Here is an 18,091-nt window from a genome sequence, read left to right as displayed (position 1 = left end):
TGAAGTAGACCGTGAACTGGCTTTGAGCCTGGATTAGAATCTACATCATTAGCCCTGTGAGTCATATACCGTTAACCTCTTTTCTTAAAGGATTTTGTTTTCAAGAAGATAATTAACTTGCCCCCTAAATCGCAGAGAAGATGATGTGAAAATCTACCTGTAGGATAAATTTCTATAGGTGAAATAATTGCATTTAAAAGCATGTGTCTTTTAATTTAGAAAACTACTCTCCCCAAACTGTCCTCTATGAAGTTGTCCCTTCTTACCCACCAAGCCACACCCATTGGTCCTGGGCAAGCATGACAGATGTCTCTTTAAGGAAGAACTAAGGCTATTTTATACATCTAGCACCACAGAGTCTATGAAAATCTTTGTGATGTGGGGAATTTTAGCTATCCCCACAATTTCAGACATTTTTTCCATAGGTAATTGACAAATAAAAAATATTAGCCTAATATTTCTCCCAGTTTCACAACTTTTTGGGAAACTTCTCAAGATACATAATTTATTAATATATTCTAAATTGGTGTATTAAGAATCTACTGTGAACACTTGGTGGTGCACTGGCTGGAGAGGTAAGAGTAAACAATTGCAGGCATACTCTCAGCCCTGCCAGGCTTAAAGCCTGGTGTGGAAGCCAAATATTAACTCATAGTCTTGCAAATAAAGATAATCGATTGATTTTGACAAGCACCTTAAAGCAGAGATACCAAATTCTTAGAAATCTAATAATCAGCTCTTAGATGCAGTCAGAAAGGGTGTTTCTTATGGGGGTAAAGATTAAGCTGAGTTTCAGTGCAGGAGCGAATGAGGTGAAGTGGAGGGAGGAGTGTTTCTGTCAAAGGTAAGTACTTGTATGACTATCTCATGTCAAAAAGAAACATGGTCAGAAGAAGTGGGAAGCTGCAGGAACTGAAGGGAGTGTGGTATGTAATAAGGATGGAGAGGGTGTATTGGGAAACTATTTTAAAAAATCATTTTATTGGGGGCTCATACAACTCTAATCCTAATCCATACATACATCCAAACTATTCTTTATCCCCCAGGATCTAGTCCTCCTTTTATGTATGACTACCTGGCTTTACTGGGCATAAGGCTGCGCGGAATAAAGATAACTCTTCTCAGCCTCCTTTGCAGCTGCACTCAATGCATTGTGTTATTTGTATCTTGTGGGTGATGCTCTTAAAGGAAAGTGGCACCGACTTCTTCATCCTTTGCTCCTTTCTACTGGGTGGACGGACCTCAAGCACAATGCTTAGCACTGCAGCAGTCATGTCGAAATCTCCTGTCAACTCAGTTCTGACTCCTAGCAATCCTGTGGAACTCTCCAATAGGGCTTCCAGGGCTGGGCTCTAAATCTTGATAGCAGCCGAATGCCACATTTTTCTCCTATGGAGGGGTTGGTGGGTTTGAACCATGGACCTTTTGGTGAGCACTTCAGTGCTGTAAACACTGTGCCACCAGGCACTTCATTCCATGTTAGGCACTATCGAATAACAACAGAGAAGATCTGGCGTCTTATAACATGGAGTTGCGGTCCTTGGCCTCTACCTATTCTCTGTTTTCTCTGCTCAGGGGAGAGGAAGGATGCCTGCCGCTCCTATTTCAGTATGTCATTGGAGGCTTCTGCCACGCAGAGAGGTAGCAGTCAGATCGCAGAGGACTTGGTAAGTCATGTAGAGTTGTTCTGTTTGTATGTTGAGAGTTTGTATTCGTTGCAACCAAGTGGACTCTTACTCATTGTGGTGACTCCATGAATGACAGAAGGAAACATTGTCTGGACCTATTCCACATCCAATGGACCCCTGGTGGTGTAGCGGTTATGCGTTAGACTGAAATCTGCATGGTCGGCAGATAAAAATCACGAGCAGCTCTGATGGAGCAAAACTGGGCTTTCTACTCCTGTAAAGAGATACCGTCGCTGACACCCACAGGGGGATTGCAGTAAGGGAGAGATGCCATATGCATGATTTTGGGTGCGCTCAGGTTTGTTATTACTACTATGCATTTGAGTGCCTCCTTCCTGTACTATATTTGACAATATTCTATTGTGATAGATAGGGATCTCACTGACTAATTTTATTTATTTATTTTTTAACAATGTTTTTTTCATCATTGATTAATTTTAAGAAGTAACTTATCAAGCCTTTCTATCTAGTCTTAGTGTGTATGCACCACAAAAATCTTTGTCTATGAGTAACTCATTTGGTATTTTAATGCTGGGGAATGTAACTTCTAGAATCACAGGAACACAGAGCCAATAAATAGAATACTGACTGACAGATGGGGGAGGTGTCCTCAGAGTGGTAAGCAGGGATTGGAGGGGTTGGGGAGTCATACTAGCAGCTATCATACACGGCAAAGAAACTCTGCTTCTTATTTCAAGTTTGTTTCTTGGTGTGTTCATCTGCTCACTATTTCTGACAGGCATTTATTGAGCATCTATTACATGTTAGAAACTGCCTTACATCCTGAGCAATAAGAAATGAATAGGACACATTTCTCTTTTCAAGCCAGTGGCAGTATAAATGAGAGTTACAGACAAGTAAATAATTCTTATAATTTGATGGATACCCTTACTGAACACCATGGACGTTTTCAGTGTTAAATATCATGTACAAGCTTGAACAACTCTGAATAGTGCACTGACTTATCAGAATCGGTCTGGCCACCCTGTTCTGTCCCACATGAGACCAGTCTTTGTAAATACCCATGTGTTTTAAAATTGTGTCCAACTATGAGAAATTCAGCAAAATGAGATATTGGCTTTCTCTGAAGGATCATATAGTTTTATATCTCTAGGAAAGAAAAGAGTCATAAAAATAATAGAAATAAAGTCCTATGGGTCCTATAATAGACATGGGAGAGTGAAGTGAGAGTTGGCTTAAAAAAGGCAGCCTAGACTAAGTGAATTTTTAAAAGTTATTATTAATATGTTTTGAAAATATGATTTGGGTGAGAGTTTACAGAGAAAATTTGCTTTCTGTTCAACAACTCATACGCATTTCGCTTTGCGACACTGATTACAACTTCCACAATACAACAGCACTTTCCCCACTCCGCATACGCCGTCACCCTGTTTTCTATCCCGTCCTGCTTTCTGAGCTTTACCCCTGATCTCATATGGTTGGTTGCTCTAGTGACTGCCTACCTCGGTGCTGTCATTTCCTCCTAGGACTGCCTGCTTGGTTTGGCTGAAAGTTGAGTTTCAAACGTGAAGGAGAGATCTAAGGACCAAAGTTGCAGGGGTTCCACCAGTCTTTGTCAGGCTAGTTATCCTGGGGTTTGTTATGATGTTGAGTCTTCTTTCACGTTTTTCTCTCACTCTATCCAGGACATCCGATTGTGATTCTTTTTAGAATTATTAGCTATTGTATTTGGGTGTTGTCTATTTATTCTCATCACTCTTGTCAGAGTTATGGAGGTTAGAGTCACATGGTCCACTAGTCACCTGGACTAACTGTTTAGAGGAGGTAATTCTTGAGCACAGTTCAATAGTAGTTACAATGAAGTAAGGTACAGAGTACTAAGAGTAGGTTCACAATGCCTAGGGAGCACCAAGGAAGAAGGAAGTCTCTTGATATTGCTCTGGGTATTTGTGTGTGTGTGTGTGTGTGTACACACATAGATGTATGGAGGTGGAGAATGGATCTGGTAAGGTTTCACAGACGAGCTGACGACTGAGTAGAGTTTGGACAAGGAGAAGCAGACCTTTAAGGCAATAGGAACTCTGATGAAGAGTATGGGGGACAAAAGAAAGCACAGAGGTGTGGGAGGACGTCCCAAAAGATCTCAGATGAGAAATGGCTTGGGATGAGGTTGCTGAGGGCCATGGGGCCCACAGGGTGATGATCCTAATAGTCAGAGTCAGGGCTTTCTATTATTATGTTGGTTTAGAGAAGCCAGTGATAACTTTAAATTGAAAGAAAATCATTGATTTTGAACGTAAGACAAAACAAAATCCAAACTTGAACAAACTCTCTAAGCGTTCCTCTTCAGAGAAAGGACAAAAAAGGATGAGTGAATCATTACATGCAACTCTAAATAGGCATTGAAAGCACGGAAGTGGAACTATCTCTGTCCCTATGAAACTATTTCTAAGATAAATTGTTTAGGATAAACTAATCAAAGTCTTATAAGTGTGGATAATATGATTCTACTGTTTGCAACATGTGTATGAATACTGTCCTATCTATCTATCTATCTATCTATCTATCTATCTATCTATCTATCTATCATCTATCTATCTTTTAAAAAAATCATTTTATTAGGGGCTCATACAACACTTATCACAATCCATACATACATCAATTGAGTAAAGCACCCTTATACATTCATTGCCCTCACCATTCTCAAATTCACCTTCTGCTTGGGTTTCTGGAATCAGCTCATTTTCCTTTATTCCCTCATGAACCCTTAATAATTTATAAATTATTTTATCTTATCTTACACTGCCCGGTGTCTCCCTTCATCACTTTCCTGTTGCCCATCCTCCAGAGAGGAGGTTATATGTAGATCCCCGAGATGGGTTCCCCCTTTCTACATCCCCTTCCCTCCCGGTATCGCCATTCTCACCGTTGGTCCTGAGGGGCTCATCTGTCCTAGATTCCCTGTGTTTCCAGATACCAACTGTACCGCTGTGCATCCTCTGGTCTAACCAGGTTTGCAAGGTAGAATTGGGATCATGATAGTTGAGGAGAGGAAGCATTTAAGAACTAGAGGAAGGTTGTGAGTTTCATTGTTGCTACACTGAACCCTGAGTGACTCATCTCCTCCCTACTACCCCTCTGCAAGGGGGATGCCCAGCTGTCTACAGATGGGCATTGGGTCCCCATCATGCACTCCCCTCATTCACGATGATATGATTTTTCCTCCCACATTTGGTGCTTGAAACCTGGTCCCCTTGGCCCTTCATGATCACACATGTGTGGAACAATGAATAACGCATCTAACTATGGATCAGATGATTCTATCTATCTTTTTAAGATAGTAAAGGAAGTATTAGCAGTATTTGCACCTATAGGGAAAAATTACAAGTATGAGTTGTGAATGAGTTTATTTTTCAGTGAAAATCTTTGTATAGATTGAATTTTTTTAACCATGCACACACATTATTCTTCCAATACATTAAATAAACATGTATTAAAAATTTATTCTGCCTGAAATATGAGTGATGGATTGAACAGAGGAGAGAGACTGGGGGCAGAGAAATCCCTTCGCAACCTTCCTTTGTTTGATTCTACCACCTAATTATTCACTCTCCACCTAGTAATTCTATCTCAAACTTTGAAGTCATCTTCAACTCCCTCTATGTCTAATCAGTTATTAAGTCTTGCCTGTCCTATTACAGACATCTCTTTCCTTTTAGTCCCAGAAAATATGGAGAGATCCATGGGAACAGACTGCAAGCCCAGAGACAAACTAGAATACGTATAAATATTTAGTACGTGATAATGGTGACATTTCAAATCCTCATGGAAAGGATGGAATATTTAATAAATGATGTTGGGGGAAAATTAACTTTAATCCTTAGCTCAGTCATAAGCCAAAATAAATTCCAGGTAAATTAGAGATATGTATGCAAAATAATATCATTTATTTGACATTGTTTAAGGGTTATATATTCCTCATGTACTACATTTTAAATAAGCTGAGAAATTCACTAAAATGCTTTGCTTAATTGAAAAATTGTGAAATACACAACACTTAAAAAAAAGCAGGAGTGTGAGGGGCGATGCTGGGAGAGTGGAGGGTGAGTGGGTTGGAAAGAGGGAACTGATTACAAGGATCCACATGTGACCTCCTCCCTGGGAGAGGGACGGCAGAGAAGAGGGGGAGAGGAGACTCCGGATAGGGCAAATATGACAAAGTAACAATCTTTAAATTATCAAGGGCTCATGAGGGAGGAGGGAGCGGGGAGGGAGGGGAAAAAAAAGAGGACCTGATGCAAAGGGCTTAAGTGGAAAGCAAATGCTTTGAAAATGATTAGGGCAAAGAATGTAGGAATGTGCTTTACACAATTGATGTATGTATATGTATGGATTGTGATAAGAGTTGTATGAGCCCCTAATAAAACGTAAAAAAAGAAAAAGAATGATGAGGGCAACAAATGTACAGATGTGCTTTACACAATTGATGTATGTATATGTATGGATTGTGATAGGAGTTGTATGAGCCCCTAATAAAATGATTTAAGAAAAAAAGAAGAAAAAAAAAGCATCAGAAGCAGTAAGGCCAGAGTGCTCCTTAGAGTCAAGGATGGCAATACTTTGTACTATACGCTTTGGATGTGTTGTCAGGAGAGAGCGGTCCCTGGAGAAGGACATCCTGTTTGGTCAAGTGGAGGGGCGGTGAAAAGAGGAAGGCCCTCGACAAGATGGACGGACACGTGGCTGCCTCAGTGGGCTCGGGCACGGGACAACTGTGAGGATGGTGCCGGACGGGCCATGCTTCTTTCTAATGTCACTCTGGGCTGGAGCTGACTTGGAGCTACCAGCAACACCATTTTAAATAAAATTTATCAATAAAACTAAAAGTCAAATGACAAAGCTTGTAAAGCTATTACAAGCTAAGTAGTATTCAAATCGTTTTAGTGTATTTAACCTACACAGAATATATCTGGGGGGAAAACCCAAGAATCTCTCTCTCTCTCTCTCTCTCTCTCTCTCTCTCTCTCTCTATATATATATATATATATATATATATATATATATATATATATATATATATATATATATATGCAAGAAAGCTCTTCACAACTTTTTGTATAATAATGAATAATCCGAAACAATTTGAAGAGTCAGCCTTAGGGTTTAGATTTTGGTAATCCCAGTACAGGCTCACAATCTGAGAGCTCCAAGCCAGAAACTTATAAAGTTCTGAGAGAGTGGACAGATTTTATAAATTTGCTGCAAGCTCATTGGTGGGTTTTAAACTTAGTATGAATTTTCAAAGCTTTTTTTTTTTCTTTTTCAAAACAGTGCATTTGCTTATAGGCCTTTACCCAGGTCCAACTGTAGATAGCATATCATTTTTCCCTGTCTTGCCTTGTCTTACTCTACCATACCTGAGGTCATCGTGAACAGAAGTGTACTTGATGGCATCTAGCTTTGGAGTCCCTGGGTTGTAGAGTATGCACTTGGTTGCTAACTGAAAGGCTGACTAGTTGAGACCCCTTCAAGCTATCTCAGAATGAAGACCTGATGATAAACTTCTGGAACTCAGTAATTAAAAAGCCTACAGAGTATATACAATTCTACTGTGATACACATGACATCACCAGGTGTTGGAATCAACTCAATGGCAACTGGTTTACTTTTCCAAAATCTAAATAATCCTGATTTTTACAGCACCTGGCCCCAAGAGATTCCAATAATATTTAAATGATGGAATCCTATTATTCCACTTAAGTTCACATTCTTAGGGAATATTGCTAAATATTTGGGTTAAACATACTCCTTCCCCCCTTACAATTGAGAGCAAATATATATATGCATATGCACATTGTGTTAGGCTAGGCTGACTAGAGAATCAAATCCAGAGACAATCATGGATGTGTAAGAAAAACCTACTATCAAAGAGTAATTGTAGATCAAGAAAACTTCCTAGTCCAGTCCAATTGAAGTCCATAAGTATGGTACTCCTCCGTAAGTCCCTCTTCAGACTCAGACAGTCGCAAACAACGATGCAGAATGCAGGAATATCACAGGTTGGTGGGTGAAGAGTCATGTGGATCCAGTGGTGATGGCAGGGCTCTGGCAGCAATCGGTCAGCCATCAGAAAGGTGAAGGCAGAAAGATGAGGAGGTTCCCAGGGCTCTCCCTATGAGAGAGCCACACCCACAAGGAGGCACCATCAAGCTGTGACCATATTGACAGGTTCAATACCATCCCATACACTTCTATATATCTTCAAGCTGATAGGAAATTGTGTAACTACCACACAAAACACACACACTCAGTCAAGCATATTATATGTGGGTTTTACAGTGTATGTCTGCAGATTCTTTTATAATAGACCAAAGACATTTGACTGATTACAGCAATATTCTAAAAGTGGTTATTTCTAGATGATGAAATCATAGATAATTTTAGGTCTCTCTTATATATGTATTTTGTGGTGTCTATGTTTTCTATGATGAACCTATATTATTTTTAACAAATATATATATTTTAAAAGAACGGAACTAAACCTAGATGATCTTTCATTGTCTAAGAACTGAAGTACAAACTTTCAAAGACATATACTTAAAATGTAAGCTCAGTTTTTCTGAATCCAAATAGCCTTTAAGGTGTTGCAGCAAAAGCAATATTTTTAAAAGAAAGTCCATCAGAATAGTAATACACACTACATACTAATAGGTCTTGTGGGCAAGCAAATACTGAAAAATACAACATATACACATGTCCCTTACACCAGAACTTCTCAGGGCCTCTAACATTCTAAAGTATATATACCTACAAGAAAGAATATGCTGAGTTCCTCCAAGATATTTGACCACAAATCCATTCTATTTTATTATATGCATAATTTAGTTTAGGTACCTTGTCGAAAATCTTCCAGGACATTCTGAAAATGGGTTTCACATAAAGGGACCAGACATAAATCCGGTGTTCCAAGATGTGAATGCAGCTTGCTGGCATGGACACGGGAGCCAGGGGAGGGGCCTGAGGGCTCTGCCCCAATACCAGCTACAGGGACAACTGCCCCTCCCCCCAGAATAATTTACTTTAGAGGAGCGCACTGAAGCTGCAGGTGGGGAGAGGGACATGTCTGATCGCAAATGAAGGTGGAGGAAGAGAGAGTGGAGCACATCTTGACCCACCAGGCCTGGAGGAAAATATCCCCGCTCCAAACTCCCAATGCACAGAGTGGACCATGTGGCTGATCCCACTGAGACACGACATCCCTCGCTGACCTATGGCCCTACAGGGGACAACACTGGCTGGGTCTAACCCCGTGGCACCAAGGCAAAACACTAAAGGCACACGGCAGAATAGAGTGGGGAGCAGAACAGGGAGCTCCCGAAGGAGTGTAAAGGATAGAATCTGGGGCCAGAGTGTGGCGCCCCATCAGACTTCACTGGAGGACATGCCTACAGGTCAAAAAATCAGACCTTGATCTATTTACAGGAATTTTTTTTCTTTTTTAAAAATTAAAAATTTTTTCTTTCTTTTAAAAAAAATTCATTTATTCTTCTCTGGGTCACTGGTTTTCCTGTTGTTGTCATCGTGCTGTTCTCTTTTGTTGCTTTGTCATACTATGTTTTGTTTTTTGGTGCATAGTCTCATCTCTGCAGATTTAGCTAGATACGATAGGCTGGATAAACAGTCTGGAGGAGGAAACAACAGGACCGATGGTTCTGGGGGGACCTGAAAGACAGGGAGGCAGGGGAAAGGAGGTGGTGTTGACCATCCCAGGGACAAGGGAGCAATAAGTGATCCAAAATTAGTGGCAAGGAGTGTATAAGAGGCCTGGGAGGGATTGATCAAGGGCCATGTAACCGAAAGAAACTACTGAAACCCAAATGAAGGCTGAGCATGACAGTGGGACAAGAGGAAAGTAAAAGGAAATAAAGGAAAGAACTAGGAGACAAAGGGCATTTATAGAGGTCTAAATACAGGCATGTACATACGTAAATATATTTATATAGAATTATGGGGAAATAGATCTATGTGCATATATTTATAAGTTTAGTATTAAGGCAGCAGATGGACATTGGGCCTCCACTCAAGTACTTCCTCAATGCAAGAACACTTTGTTCTATTAAATTGGCATTCCATGATGCACACCTTCCCAATATGATCACGGAAGACAAATGTGTGCATGATCAAAGGTGGTTAAAAAAAAGCTGATGGCGCTCAACTATCAAAAGATATAGCGCCTGGGGTCTTAAAGGCTTGTAGGTAAGCAAGCAGCCATCTAGCTCAGAAGCAACAAAGCCCACATGGAAGAAGCGCACCATCCTGTGTGATCACGAGGTGTCAAAGGGATCAGGTATCAGGCATCAAAGAACAAAAAAATAATATCATTGTAAATGCGGGTGAAAGACCCATCTGTAGGCAACTGGACACCCCTTACAGAACGGTCATGGGGAGCAGATGAGCCAGTCAGAGTGCAGGGCATCAATAATGAAATATATAACTTTCCTCTAGTTCTTAAATGCTTCCTCCGCCCACTATCATGATCCCAAGTCAACCTTACAAGTCTGGCTAGATCAGAGGATATACATTGGTACAAATAGGAACTGGAAATACAGGGAATCCAGAACAGATGATCCTTTCAGGACCAATGGTGAGAGTGGCGATGCTTGGAGGGTAGAAGGAAGGTGTGGTAGAAAGGTGGAACAGATTACAAGGATCTATATGTGACCTTCTCCCTGGGGGATGAACACCAGAAAAGTGGGTGAAGGGAGACGCTCGACAGTGTAAGATATGGCAAAATAATAATTTAAAAATTATCAAAGGTTTATTAGGGAGGGGGAGTGGGGAGGGAGGGGGAAAATGAGGAGTTGATATCAAGGGCTCAAGTAGAAAGCAAATGTTTTGAGAATGATGATGGCAACAAATGTACACTTGTGCTTGACACAATCGGTGTATGTATGTATTGTGATAAGAATTTGTATGAGCCCCCAATAACATGATTTAAAAAACAAAACAAAAAAACCACTTACGAGATGCTAATTAAATGGAACACTTAATCCTTCAACTGGGGAAAAAATATATCAGAACCAAACTAGTGTAGTAATCATTTCTGTGGGAATGACAACCCTTTGAATTTATTTGCTATTCCTTTTGAAGCAGCAGCCCTGGAACAGTGGCTATGTGTTGGGCTGCTAACTGCAAGGTCAACAGTTTGAAATCACCATGGCTCCCCAGGAGAAAGACAGATGCGACTTTCTACTTCTGAAAGTTACAGTCTCAGAAACCCACAGGGGCAGCTCTCTCCTGTGCTACGGGGTTGCTATGAGTTGGCATCAACTCAGTGGCAGTGAGCTTGGTTTTTCTATTTTGTTGTTGTTGTCTTACCTTGAGGAGTGACTGCTAAAAATGCGAAGCAGTATGTTGCTGGGGTAGAAGCTTGTGTGTCCTACATGACAGTCATTTTGATCTAAGAGGATTCCTGCACAATAGCATTAATTTTGACAGATTTTCTGTAGAGGCAGAAAACATAAAGTTCTCCAGAATTTGCAAATATGACTTACTAAACGTTCTTTTAGGTGTTCAAGTGCCCCAGGACTCCTTACTTCCAAGTTAGGTGACTTGAGAAGATGAGGAGTTGAGTGGAACAAACCCAGGCTCGAGAGCCGGTAGCAAAGCTGGAAGAGAATTTCTTTATGTGAATATTCTGTTTAACTTCTTTCTTTTTCAATCCCCTCCCCCTGCCTAATCACATTATATGTGAAGTGAATGGATTGACTAGGGCAGACTATATTACCCAACCTTGCTTCCTAAGACTCCCTCTACTACTGAAACTGATTCCTTCTTAGTAAGAAAGAATGCTGTGATTGATTACTAATGTCTGTCTGGACCATAGAAAGGAAGAATAGCATCTCTAGGTTAAAGACTATGGACTATGTAAATATTGTTTTTTTATTAGTTGTGATTTAATACATATATCATTCCATATTTCAGTCATGTCAAGTAGAATTGTCCAGCTTCCCTGGCTTATTTTAGAATGCATACTGGTACCCAGGTCCTAAGTCTAGCTTTTGTTTAAGAAACTTCAGATGATCTTCTGACTTCTTTCTTATTTTAAAAAATTCGTTCTCATTCGTGGAGGATCTTACTATTGGCTCTTACTTTCTATAATAGGGAATTAATGATTTTCCATGGCAATCTTAGCTCCCTCTGGCCCACCTCCACTGTTTTTCCATCCTCTTACCATGGATGGAACGGTTTTAACTAAAAGGAAAAAAATATGTAAAAATCACACGTCCTCACCATGTGCAAAATCATGTGTTTGGAAGCATTCAGAGCCTTCTGTGGCTACATGACTTGTTTCTTCTCTTGCAAAACTAGCTCACCCACACACACAAAACCATGCTTCCCTAGGAACTGGCCCTTGTCACTTGCTACCATTGGAGGGCATCTCCACACTTGTCTGTCAGGCCGTCATTTTGTGGCGGCTTTTGTGTTGCCATAATGTCGGAGCTATGCCCTTTGTAGGTCAAATATCAGCAAGGTCTCCCAGAGTGGACCCATTCGAGTAGAGTTTATAGTCTAGAAGGAGGAAGAGAAGCCTGGCAAGTTACTCCTGCAAGTTAGCCAGTGAGACAGAATGTTGTCTGATGATGGTGCTGGAAGGTGAGCCCCCTCCGTTGGAAGGCACTCAGAGGACCCAGCGACCACCACCAAGGGCTCATGCGCACTGCTGCCCGTGACGCCACATGACTGGGCAGCAGTTTGTTGTATGGAGGGGGGGGGGGATCATCGTCAATCAAAGCCACCCCATGCCGCCGGACAACCGTAAGGCAAACACCAGCTTCCGTTTTATGAGAATGACACAAAATCTTGTTTTAAAATGTGTCAGCTTACAATAAATTGTGGTAAGCGTTAACCGTCTTGCCCAGGTGTATAAGGTTAGGGCCCCTTGCTAGGGAGGGTCTGGAGCTGATGTGGTCCGGGAAACTGTGGACTCCAGCAGCCCCCTCTTGTTTTCAGTAGTGACAGTAGCAGGAAAATGTCTACTGCAAGGCCATGGGTTGAGTTTGTTGTCACAGCGGGAGAGTCCTTGGTCTTGGGCATCCAACGTCTTACAGGGCTTTGTTCTCTCCTTCCAAGATTCTCCCTTTCAGAGAAAGAACAGAAAGAGCACAGCAGGCTGAGAGGAGAGGAACTCCCAGGGCAAAATCTCTTTAGGTAGGAACTCCCACCCTTAACCTGTGCCTGCTGACTCTGCCCGGTTCTCAAAGCTTCCTTTCCCTCCATGCCGGCCAGCTGGGAGGGGCGAGCCTAACGTAGAGTGCCTTTGCTCGCAGCCAGCCTAGTCCCCCACCACCCAGCTCTGCGCGCTGTCTTCCTGCTCATACAATTTAAACCACATCTCTAGGAAGCCCACTTAACTGGTTGCTCAGCTCCCCTTTGCAATTCTGTGTTTCACTGTCAGGGGACCGGGTGGGGGGGCGGGCTCAGAATTAATCACGCCAATTTTCCTACCCTGCTCCCTGTCCCACTCATCTTCTTTCCTATCCAGTTACCTCTGCCCTTCAAAGGGAGCCAGGGCTCCATTGAGACTGTGATCTCTGACCCACATTTGGACAACGCCGTGGGTCTGGGGAAGGTGGGAGCCCTGTGAAGGCCATTTCAGAAACCACAGGCATGAGCAGATGATGTTACAAGGAAAGAGGCTCTGCTGGTGTCACCACTATGGCTCAGTCACACTGACTGATGACTCACCTGCATCCTGGTTGAAGATCGGGAGCTGCATTGCTATGCTTCCTGCCTTGGGATGTCTGAGACCTTGTGCAGGCTGGCTTGTGGACTGTCTATGTATGGAAACAGAAACTACAGATTGAAGCATGGGCGCCGGGTTGGATCCTCTGCTCTACCAACTAGCAATTGCATGACGGTGATGGGCCACTTAGTCTCTGTGCCTCAGTTTACTAATCTACAGGGAGCATAAGGTCAGCATCAGTACTTTTATTTTAGGACTGTCAGAATGATCTAAGATGAACATGTGTTAAGTTTGGAAGAAGCCACAGTCAGAGCTCAAAACAGAGGCTGTTATCCTTGTCTATCACTCATCTGTCAGTGTGTTGTCCTGCCATGGTTGGTATGTTGCTATCATTGTGGAAAGTCTACCATAAGTACTTCAAATACCAGCCAGTGCGCCCACAGTGGCTATGTTTCAGCAGAGCCCACAGACTAAGACAGATTAAGAAAAAGGCTGTGGGCAAACTACTTCTGAAAATTAACCAATGCAAATCTGATGACTCACAGTAGAACACTGTCTGAATCCCTTGCGTTAGATAGGCTGGTAGGAAGGAAAAATCATTACAGAAAGCAGCATATCTTGTGAAGAAGAGAGGCAGGGAGGGGCAGAGACTGGTGGCCAAAACTGGTACACTGAGCTAAACGCGTGGGTGATTTTGAGGACGACACAGCACTGGACCATGCTTCATCTGTTGTACATAAAGTTACCATAAGGTAGGGTGACTTAATAGTTTATCTATTTATTATCTAGCTAGCTATCATCTTTGCTATTGGATACCATTGTCATGCAGTGAGTTACTTAATATGGTTCTTCTAGCCATTGCCCTCCATTTGGAGTGAGCTGTCAACTATGATAATGAGGCAGGGTTAAGGCGGAAAATCTTGAGTTACTCAAGTCACTACCCTTAGTTTCCTTGGGGGTGTGATCTCCAATGTACAGGAATTCTTTTGAGACCTGCAAATTAGCTGCCATCTTTAATATACGCGATAAAACAAAAAAACTTCCTGTTTTAAGCTGTTTTCTTATTAGGCAAGCCACCAGCTTCCTGCTTAATTAGGAAAAATAAGAATCTAGTGTGGTAGAACTGGCTGCGACCAAATCTGACCGGCCTAATATGCACAATAACCACTGGCATGTCCTCAACGTGACCTTTTGACACCACTAGAATGAAAACACATTTCCATGAATGCCCTGGATGTGGGGGAAATACAATCTTTGTGAACAGCCTTCTCAACTGAGAACGTACCTAAGACCAGTTCTTGTGCTGGATCATATTGACAAACACCAATCAAATGCCAATTACTTTACTAGAATACCTTAATAAAAGACCCCTAGTCCAGGACCCAGGGACCCATCCTGGTGCTCTCTTTTGCTTAACCAAGCAAGAGATGTTTTCTTTTGTTTTGTTTGCGTTTAGTGGTTTCGTGTCTCTGTAGCTGTGCTGACTACTGGCAAAGATTCCTCTCTTGTTCTAGATCCTGCATATGACTTGTCTCTATCTGATCTGTGGTTGGGGGAACTTGAGCCTGTAGCTTATCACCTACTTTTCCAGCTTCGATAATCTTAGGAGTTTGCATTCTGATTTCTGACCTGCTCTTTGGATTTGCTAACTTTTGCAACAGTCAGAGTAAGGAAAACCCTCTAGATTGACATATGAAACACAGATTTGAGACTGTCCAGTTTTCACAACTTGTAAGCCATTTCCTTGATGTTCGTGAGTTTTGTGAGACATTGTAGTGAATTATAGAACCCTAAGATATGAGAGAGAATACTGAGGGGAAGTAGGGCCTATATGATATATGATGGGGTAGTAAAGCATTTTGAAAAACTTAGAGATTTGGGACATCTTTACCTCCACCTCATAGGGACTAACCTTGTACTGATCCTTCTACAACAAACTATGCAACCATCAAGTCAAATTCAACACATAGTGACCATAGAGGACAGGGTAGAATGTCCTACGGAATTTTCTTGTCTGCATTGGAGCGACTGCTAAGTCTTTTCTACCTCGGTGGGACTGTTGGGTTGGCATTGCTGAGCTTTTGGTTGGCAGCCAAAAATGTAACCATTGTGTCACCAGGCCTCTGTCTCCTTCTCTCTCATCACCATCTATCATCTATGTATCTATCGATCATCTATTATTGTTGCCTTTGTTTTTTAGGTTAATGAATATAACAATGCTTGTAATAGTTGTCATTCTCTCCGGTGAACAGGGTGGTATTATGCCTGGCTGCTTATACAGTCAGAGTCCAATTATGACCAAGTTCATCTGACTCTGGTTTTTCCCATTACTCAATACTCCCCCCTGGAGACCTCTAGTGTCTCTAACTAGGCTGCTCACCAACGCTAGGATGCAGGGCAGGACAGAAACAGCATCCAAGGGATACTTGGGGCTGTGATCCCTGGGCTATGCTCATCCTGGGGATTCCTGGAGGACCGAGTCTTCTTGGACCATCTTTGACCAGCGTTCTATAGATGGTCCCAGAATGATTGTGCTCCACCTCTGAGTGCTGGGATACAGCCTTGGAAGGAGGGTAATGTGTTAAGGTGCATCCAAATAGATGTCAAGGAACACGCACTAAGAAGCTGTTTGCTCAGGTGCCATGGTTGCTAACACATTTCAGTGGGTTTGTGTAGCATTTCCACAACTCTGTAAAGAGGATACCGAGACTGAGGGGTCAGAGGTTTCTCCCAACTGACCTCTCCTAAATGGCCTTTACAAATCAAAGTCAGTCCTTGCCCCTAGGAAATCTCCCATACCTCCTATTTATGCTGAACAAAGTGTTACAGAGTTTCAAAATCGAGGAGGGCATGACAAGGGGGGAGAGAGGCTCAAACAAGTGTGATCTGCATCCTCCCCAGTTCAGTTTGGGAAGGTCTATGGGCTCCTGGCTTCTTCAGAACCAGGGAGATAGCTCAAAGCCAGTGACAGAGAAGCAATCGCAGCCAACCCCACAACATTCTCCTTGAGCTTCTGTACTTGAATGGGCAGAGGTGGTTCAACAGCTACCGAACAAGATGGCTTTTGAGAATATATTTGATATACTGCCCTCAGCTAGCTCTTCTGAATTCTTCCATCCACAGGGTCCAAGTAGAGTTCTCCTACTGTAGCCCCCCAGACCACTCAGCCTCCAATTTTCTGGCACCCACATTGTCAATTTGCATGAGCATAAGGCACAGAAGCACTAAACCTACCCTCGCATTTTGGGGTGTTCTTGCCTGTCAGGGCAGGAACAATCTGAGGAGGGAAGATGGAATAAGAACTCCCAGGTCAAGAGAGGGGTTTGGGGTTCCTAACTGGATTGCCTGTTTGGGTTGCCACTTTCTAAACGTGTGATGCTTTTGACATGTTTTGAGGTTGGTCCCATTTGTTATAAGCATGAAGGTCAGGCCTGAAATCCCAGAACCTGAGCTTGGGCTGTTTGTCCCCGGGGTGCCCCATGCATCCACAGGTGCCCTGTGTAGCACAGCCTGTCTGCTCTACCAGGCAAGCGGGGGGAGCCAGCACCCCGTCCCTCTGAACACACTTCTCTGGGGGCATCGGTACAGGTCTGCCAGTCACTGTGTGGCCTCAGGCTCATCTCTTTCCCTCTCTGTTCCATATGCGCTGAGTAGGAGACTTAGTAAGGCATCCCATGGTGCGGAGGACAGCTAGGACAGTTGTCCTGGGCAGGAGCAGAAGACCCTTTCTCAAGTCCTCCCTGACCCAGGTGACCAACCAGGTGGCTAACACCAACAAGCAGGTAACAAAGTCAGATAAGGTCAGCAGGTCAGAAGTTAATCATTTCCTTCAAACACCGGCAAGTATGGCTCATTCCCACATTCTCCAGAGGCCTACATGGGGATAATAAAATCACATAACCAAGGCAAGTCTCCGGTGTTCACGTCGGAACCGATTCCAATGAACTTGGTGACCTTGAGCAGGATTATTCTCCTCCATGACCTCAGATTTCTTATCTGTAAAATGACTTTGGGACTCAAGGGGCAAGTGCTAAATGAGATCCAAACAGAGAGCTGCTCCCTGATGAACTCAAAGACGAGAGATGCTGTTAAGGGTCAGCCTCCTCCATTTCCTACTTTTTCCTCTCTAGGAATAATCTTCTAACTCCCCCACTCCCCATTCTGCGATTCGGCCTCGGTGGCTGGCTCATCTGTTCCTACGCCTTTACAGGACCCAGTTACTGTGCCAAGCATGCTTCCACACTCACTCAGCCTTTGAATCTGATCCACTACATACCCTCAACCCAGCTCCAGGAAGTAATGCTTTCGGTACCCTTAAGCTCTCCAGTCCCAGTGTCCTGAGTCACAGGTAAGCAAAGGGTAGCAGAGCAAGGACAGGCCTGAAAGACCTTGCAATCCACCCACTTTGTGCACTTCCTTGGAAGCCAGAATTGGGTCTCCCACATCACTCAATCCATATATAGGCTGTATATATGGATTTTATATATATATATATCTCCATATATAAGCAATGCCATATATAGGCTGAGAGGGGGCACAAAGGAGCACTTCAGAGGTGGGGATCTAAAACAGATAGCAGACAAGTGGTCTATGGGGAACAACTCATGGGCGCTATTCCAGACATAACTGAGTCCCCCAGTCCCAGGATGTGACTGAAACTGGACTCTTCGGATGCTGCTCTAGTACTATCCAGAGA

This window comes from Tenrec ecaudatus, chromosome 12 (assembly GCF_050624435.1).
Source record: "Tenrec ecaudatus isolate mTenEca1 chromosome 12, mTenEca1.hap1, whole genome shotgun sequence".
Classification (NCBI taxonomy): Eukaryota; Metazoa; Chordata; class Mammalia; order Afrosoricida; family Tenrecidae; genus Tenrec; species Tenrec ecaudatus.
The sequence above is the reverse complement of the archived record's forward strand: the minus strand, read 5'-3'. Positions refer to the sequence as shown.